Below are 8,187 nucleotides of genomic sequence, written 5' to 3'. Positions count from 1 at the left end.
ACCATCAAGAATTTCCAGTATCGAAAAGAAAAACAAAGAGAATATAGAAAATTCCATCAGCCCAGCAGAAACCAGAGAAGAAATAAAAGAAAAGTAAAAAGCTGGTAAAGAGAAACCAGATGATAGAAATAGATTCAAACATATCAGTAACCATAAGGGACGGAAATTGAATCAACCTACCTATTAAAGGACAGAGACCTTCAAATAGGATTAAAACAAATGGACAACAAACTAAATTTTTAGAAAATTTCTATAAACAAAGTTACCAGTGAAAGGTTAAAAAGAAAGTTTTGGGAAATGATATTCAAGTTACCTATTAATCAAAAGAAGTTTTTACAATATTAATAACAAATATATAGAATTTAATTGAGAAAGGAATTACTAAGGGTAAAGAAATATTCGACACACCATAAAACAATTGACCAGAAGATGCAGCAGGCATTATTTTGTACTCACCTAAGATGCAACTCTGAATTATGTAAAATAGAAACTAAAAGAATTAGAAGTTAACCAAATCCTAGAATGGAAACCTTGAAATTTCCAGGTTCAAGAAAGCCATAATTAGAAAGTTTATGGAAGACTTATTCAGTATGATTTAAAATTTGATATAAGTCATAGATGTGTAGGTCTGCATCCAATAAAGTAGAAAATATTTCTCATTTAAAGAACATGGAGAACATTTTTTAAAAAAGGATCACATATCAAGACACAAATTCCAAACAAGTTTTGACTATTGAGTTTCTATTAAAAAAAGCAACGAGGTGAAAAATTAATTGTCAACATGTTTGGAAACTGAAATACGCACTCCTGAGGAACTCACAGTTAAAGGCAATTCCATGGTAGAAATGATAAAATAAATAAATAGGACTAGGTATCAATAACAGAGGCACATCTTGTGAACCATGACTTGTGATATATACTTATAACACTCTTAAGAAAATGAAGAAGCTGGGCGTGGTGGCACACTCCTGTCATCCCTACAGCTCAGGAGGCTGAGGCAGGAGGATCGTGAGTTCAAAGCCAGCCTCAGCAAAAGCGAGGTGCAAAGCAACTCAGTGAGACCCTGTCTCCGAATAAAATACAAAATAGGGCTGGGGACGTGGCTCAGTGGTCGAGTGCCCCTGAGTTCAATCCCTGGCACCTCTCAGGAAAAAAAAAAAAAGTTCAGAGTTAAAATGATTAGATTACGAGAGGTGTGACCTAATCAGTGGATTCATTCAGGATGGGTGGTAACCATAGGCAGGTGTACCTTTGGAATTATATTTTGTCCCTGGTGAGCACAGCGTCCCCTCCCACCCACTCCCTTCCTGCTTGCCATGTCCTGAGCTGCTTCCCTCCACCAAACCCTTTCACCCTGATGTTCTCTAGGCCCTCTCTCGGGCCTAGAGCTACGAAGTAGGCTGACCATGAACTGAACCTCTGCAACCAGGAGCCAGAATAAACTTCCTCTTCTCAATTGTTCTTGTCAAGTATTTTGGTCGCAGCAATAAAAAGCTTACTAAAACAAAGGGACTGCTTTTATATTTTTTTATCTGTGAGTAAAAATGCATACGAGGGAATTAAAGGAACATCATGTTATGGATCAAAGAATTTTAAAGTGCAGTGGGAACTACCGTCTACCCTGTCTCCCACAGCAGGGCTGTCTTTTACAGCGTCCCTGACAGGTGGTGAATCAAGCCTTGCTTTAACACCTAGCAGTGACAGGTGCTCCGTCCTTCACGGAGCAGTGTGTTCTGTGGAACGGCATGGACAGTGCTCCACTCCTATTGAACAGAAGTCCCTGAGACTCTCACCCACTGCTTCTAGCTTCTTAAGCAACACATATTAAAAGTTTACTCATTCTACACGACAGCCTTCAGATGTTTGAAAACAACAATATGGTCCCTCTTCAGACTCTCCTCCTCCGGAGAACACATTCTCACTTCCTTCAGAAAGGGAAGAATCTAGCAACCATCAGTCATGTATGCCAGGTGCTTTATATATAGGGTTTTATGCAGTCTTCAAATTCCCTGTGATTATCCAGGTCACAGATGGGGAACCTGAGACTCGGGAAGCTTAAGTAACTTGACCTAAGGTCACAAGGCTAGTAAGGCTGCAAAGCTAGTTAACTAAAGCTAGTTAGCGGGACAGCTAAGCCTGCGTTTTGCGGGTTTTCTCCTATTTCATGCGCCTGGTGAGACATGGAAATTTGTAGGTCACCCCAGCCTTCCCCGCTTTCTCCGCTCCCTAGATGTTCTACCATGATGTAATAGGTACCATCCACCTACTAAGATGCAATGCTGAGAACTGGATCCACGTCAGGATTTATAATAGCCCTTTGTAGTATTTGAATTTCTTTGGTTCTCTCTCCAACCCTTTGAGATATGCAAGAAGGGCACAAGAACTCACATAATGCAGATCAGGAAACGGAGGCTCAATAAGATGGATTGTCTAAAGAAACCAGCCAAGCCTTCAGGGGAAGACCTGGGAGGCAAACTCAAATCTTCACCCTCATCTTCAGCCTCTTCCATTGCACCACAATGCCTCTCTGTGACCCAGTGTCTCATCAATAGTAGGACTCAGTCCCCTGCCTCTGCATCAGTTAACAGAGACTAGTCTGGCCTCAGCCTCTTTAGCAGCCACAAGACCCTCTTGCCTTAGACATATTCTGTTACTAAGGAATCCCCTGTCTCTTTTTCTGTTTTATAAAAACTGCTGTGAAACCATATATTCTCCTTGTGCCGCTGAATTTACTCTGGTCCTTGTAAAACTCCTTCTTCCATCGACCCCAAGGGCTCATCCCACAGCTCCAGCCCAGGAAGGTTATTGGAATTACTGCTGAGTCAACCAGTGTGGAAACTACTCCTGTTAGAACCGGGCCATCTGCACCCTGGAGAAGCCCATGCCTGCTCTCATCATGGAGCCCTTGATCACATGGCCGGAAAGCACATACCTGAGCTGAACTCTGGGGTGTGGATTCCAAGTCGAGTTCCTGAGGAAATCTGATTGCAGAGGTGGGAAGTGAATGCATGCCCATTGCCATGGTTGCAACAGGCTGAGCAAAATCTCAGAGTGTGAAGGCGGGGCGTATGGTGTCACCCCCTGGAGGTATAGTCTCTCCAAGTAGCAGGGGCTGATAGACTGGGAAGGAGTGAGGTGAACATAGGACACCCCCCACACCCTCCTACATAGTCATTCTCCAAATTCATTACTGACCACCCTGAAGATCTCAGCAAACGTTAGTCAATTCCCCACCTCAGCCTCATTGGCGGAATCCATAGAAAAAAAAATGCATAGAAAAATCCCATCCCAGCCTTGGAGCTTCCTCTTAACTGAAGCAGATCCTCCCTCAACACACACACACACACACACACACACACACACACACACACACACACAGCTTGCCTCTCTAATTGCTTAGCACCCTCTCCTTTTCCTGTTACCATTTTCCCCCAAACAGATGGTGTTTATAGACATGAAAGAAATGGAAGTTATTCAGCTGCAAGCCTGGTGATCAATACCCAGAAACCCACCCTCGGACGGCGTCAGCCACAGCAGGACTCTCACGGATGCAGCAACTAGAATAGCTCTGAGCAGAGACCAACGTGCCCGGCCTGGGCTGCGCCACAGGGTCAGGACGCCAGGCTGCGTGCTTCCCACGGGTTCCGTGGGAAGTGCTGAGGTGTCCTGGCTGGCTTTTTCTTGCTCCCTTTGGACTTCCAGGACTGCATGTGTCCATTTTAGGTCATGCAGCCCATAACAAACAGACCCGCTCTTCCCTGCACCCAGGGGCCACGTGGCTAGGAGGTTTCCTAGCTCGATTTGCGTGTTCTACTCTCTCCTCGCTGTAGGAGACCCAGGAGAAATGCCAAAGCCCTTAACTTGACGAGCAAGCTGCTCTGCCAGGACTCTTTTTCCTTTTGGAAATGTCTGGGCAAAGGCAGACAGGAGATCAGAAGCAGGGAGGGAATGAGGGAGAGGATGTGTTTGTGTTTACACACTGGGAACAGAGATAATCATTAAATGTGGAATAACATGCACATGTGTGTGCACAGGCATGCGCGTGCACACACTCCTTCACACACACACACTCCTTCAACTGCATCAAAGTGGTAATAGACAGCCATGTCCCTCAGTTTGTGATTAGATCCTATCTGTCCTGTCCTTTGGAAGACACTGTAGCTACCATGCTGTAAGCCCAATGATGACAAATAGGTGGCAGTTCTAATCTTTTGTTTTTGTCATTTCCATACATACTACTTTAACGACAAAGCAATGAGATTACTGGCATTAATGTCTTCCTGTCCCCAGGCTCATTCCTGGATCATTTTGCCTGAGGTTGAAAAACAAAACAAAATAAAATAAATCAGTAAGCTTCCTTCAAATTAGGGGGCTCTTTCTTGGTATGCATATTTTAAAAACCAATTAAAATGGGTTTATCTGGTTTCTTTAGAATATAAGAAAGTTAAAAGGTGATAGCAGTGGGGAAGGGACTCAAATGGAAGAAGTGGCTCAGGACCACTGTGATTGTTCATTTCAACCTGCTTAGTTAGGACACTTAGGCTTTAGGTAGAGAATACAGACCCAGCACCGAGGGAGGATTAGAGGCTGAACTGTGATTACATTCACACCTATCCTCATGAATTATGGAAGATGACTGGGATCCCCTCTTGTCAAACTGAAGCCAGGTTTATCACACCCGCGCCACTCATAAGGATTAACAGTTAATTTGCTTCAACATTCTCAACACATGGAGGTGCTCCAGGGAGCCTCCCCAGCCCCATGGGACCCTCCCCACTAATTTACTCTCAGTCATTAACGGGCTGTTTTGCCGGAGGATTCAGGACGTGGTGAAAGGCCAAGTGTTTCTGGCAGAAGTAAACCAAGCGAGGCATCCCCCGGCCCCAGTCACACAGCAATATCTTAAAGGTGTCCTCTGGGCCCTTTACTAATGACCAGCATTTGAGTCAGATGGGGTATAATTGTCAAGATCATTGTACGGTCATTTGTAACTAATTAAAACAAATAAAAATAAATAAAAATTTTTTAAAAAATAATGACCAGCAAAATCTAAATAGGCATAAATTTTGATACCACCATTCTACTTTTAGGACTACCAAACAGAGACGCAAGTGTGTATGGAATCCTGTAAAGAGGGGCTCATCACGACACTGTTTGCACTGGCAAGAAGTGAGCAGTGTCTGAAATCATCACCAAGAGGATCAGGGTCAAACAGGCGAGAGGCAACACTCCTTCAGAAGAACAAGGTGGACTCACGTGTTGACAGAAAAACAGCCTTAGCCTGTTGTTTGGTGAATCAAGCCAACTTCTGGATAGAATGTGATCTTGACTAAAAAGGGGAAAGTAAAACCCTTCGCACAGGCCATTGTGGGGAAGAGCAAACGCAGTCAGAGAGCCTGGATCTCTGTCCTTGTTCCCCAACCTGCCAACTGGTCACCATGCAAATGGGAAAAGGCCTTGGTTTCCCCTCCTGGAAAGTGGGGTAATAATACCAGCCTCCGAGGCGCATGATAAGCTTTCATACAGAACATTAGTAATGTGTTTGTTTGTACTCTACCACTGAGCTACACCCACTGACTTTTAAATTTTTATTTTAAATTTTGAGATAGGGTTCTTGCTAATTTGCAAAGGCTGGCCTTGAATTTGTGATCCTCCTGCTCAGCCTCCAGAGTTCCTGGGATTACAGGCCTGTGCCACCGCACCCAGTTAAGGATGATCCACTCTGGGGAATTGGGCTTGGAGAAAAGGGGACTTTAATTTTTTTACCATAGTCCTTCCCTGGATACTTTACATTTTTGACAAGAAAGTTCAAACGGATTTGTAAAAGGTGTTTTCTCTGAACTAGAACCTGTCTATTAACAGATGACAACATCTGCCACACCCTCAGGAGGCTGAGGAATAATGAAATGTGGGAAGTCCACAGAAACCCATGACCATGGGCAAGGAGGACGAGGTCCACGGGAGAGCCTACCCATCAACCACTGTAAACCTCTGGGCACAAATGACTCCATCCAACTGCTTCACACCGAGGCTTGACCAAACGCCATCAGAGCTCCTACCATCCAAAACTGTGTCCCTAGAACGGCCCTTAAATTGTCTGGTTGAGAAAGTTCAAATGTTGCCAGAACTTACTGTTTGTTCCAATGGAAACCCGACTTCCCATTGCTAGAGAAAACTTACTTTAGAAAACTTACAATTATAAACTCTTAGAGGTGTAGGTCTTCTTCCGTCCAGAAACATTTCCCGGAGGACCTGAGAATTGTTCCTCTGAAACACAAACATGGAGGAAGCTGGCTCTCTGGCCTCCCCCTCTGCGGGAGGCTGAGTAGGCACCTCACCCAACCTGCAAAACTACCTCTTGTCTAAAAACTATGAGAAGTTTGTTTCTCCCCAAGACAAGAATAAATTAGCAAGCACAGAGGGCCCAGTTCCATTGGTGACACTCTCACTTACACACCCTTCAGTGCTTCTCCTTTATCAAAACCCAGGGGTTAAGAAGTCTCCTCTTTTGTTTCAGTGGAATTGAGTTCAGTTCTGCAGTGACATCAATCTCTCCTGCTGTAGCAGTCTCTGAATAAAATCAGTCTCACCACCTTTAACATCAGTGCAGCGGTTTCTCATCGACTCCACTGGTGGAGGACTTAGATAACAGGAGAGTCAGGATCATGGGGGAGAAGGGCCAGGTGTCCACCCGAGTGGTATTTAGTAAGTCTCTGTTTCCCAGTATCCACCAGGGGAAGAAGTGGGCAGTGGTGGTTCATTGCAAAGGATAACATATGGGCAGGAGGATTCTTCTCCATATGGACATTATAACAGCTCCTTTATTGAGTACTTTACAAAACGCCAGGACCAGTGCTGAGCCCTTAATATACATCATCTCTTTTAATCCTTAGAACAACTGTGCGAGAGAGATGTCATTACTTTCTTGGAAACTAAAGCTCCAAAAGATGAATAAACTTGCTGATGGCTACAGAGTTCATGAGTAGAAAACCCAGGAGTCAAACCCCAGGGTCTGTCGCCAGAAGCTTCTGCATGGCCCCGATGAGAGGCTGGGTTTGGGGCCACTAAAATGGGTGGTTATAGTACAGATCAGATAGCACTACCTTCTTCTCTGAACACCTACACGTCTCTGAAATGCCTGCTGTGGGGCTCTATCTCACTCCCCTGCTGGAATGTCAGCCCCCAGTGGGCAGGGGTTCTGTCTGTTTATGAACTTCTGCATCTGCAGTGTCTGTGACAGTGCTTGGCCTGTGGCTGGAGCCCAATAAATAGATTTTTAAAGAAAACAGGAAGCAAGAAAGAAGGGGAGGGAAAGAGAGAGGAAGGGAAAGAGAAAAGGTGGGTGGAAAGAAGAGTGGGAAGGAAGGAAGGAAGGAGGGAAGGAAGGACACAGGAGGGAATGGAAGGCAGGGAGTGAAATGGCACTTAAGAATTTGCAATCTCTACTATAGACCTGACCCCTTCCCAGATCTAATGGGGAAAGAGAGGTAGCCAGAGCGGGGAGGTGAAGAGCCAGTGGGCAGCAGATCTCTGCCTCTCAGTTAACAGCTCCCTCTTCCTTGGTGGCAGTGACGGGGGACAACTTTGAGAATGGCCTGGATTTTACAGGATCTCTCAATTTTAGCACTATTGGCATTCTGGGCCAGAAAGCCCTTTGTTGTGGGGCACCGTGCTGTGCATTGTGAGATAATTAGAGATCCCTCCCTGGCCCTGCCCCAGTTGATACCAGTAACACTGTCCCCCACCACTTGAGTGGTGACAACCAAAACTCCCAGCAGGCATTGCCTTTGCTCCAGTGGGGAGGGAGTGTGGGAGGGGACACAATTGGTCAAGACTGGGAACCTGGACTAGAAGATAATGGAATGACTGACCACTAACTAGGTAAGGGGTACCTAAAATTTGGTGCTCAAGCAGAAGAGGGGGACACCCCAGGCTCTTAGTACCCCAAAGTCACAGCACAAGCTGGGGATACAACACGAACCTGGGGCCTGGAGGGTTCTAAACTTTAGAAGCAGAAGAGCATCCATCAATGCGGTAACTCAGGAAATGAGCGTTTGGTGGTCTGCCTGTCCTTCCAGGTAAGAAGTTAAGAAATTCAATAAGAAAATGGATCTCTATGCACATGGTGAAAGAGAATCTAATGAGCAAGAAGCCAGGCAGATTCAAAAGCCTCCAATTATTCTCTCT

The sequence above is a fragment of the Ictidomys tridecemlineatus genome, chromosome 13 (assembly GCF_052094955.1).
Source record: "Ictidomys tridecemlineatus isolate mIctTri1 chromosome 13, mIctTri1.hap1, whole genome shotgun sequence".
NCBI classification, from domain to species: domain Eukaryota; kingdom Metazoa; phylum Chordata; class Mammalia; order Rodentia; family Sciuridae; genus Ictidomys; species Ictidomys tridecemlineatus.
Note: the sequence above shows the minus strand (reverse complement) of the source record.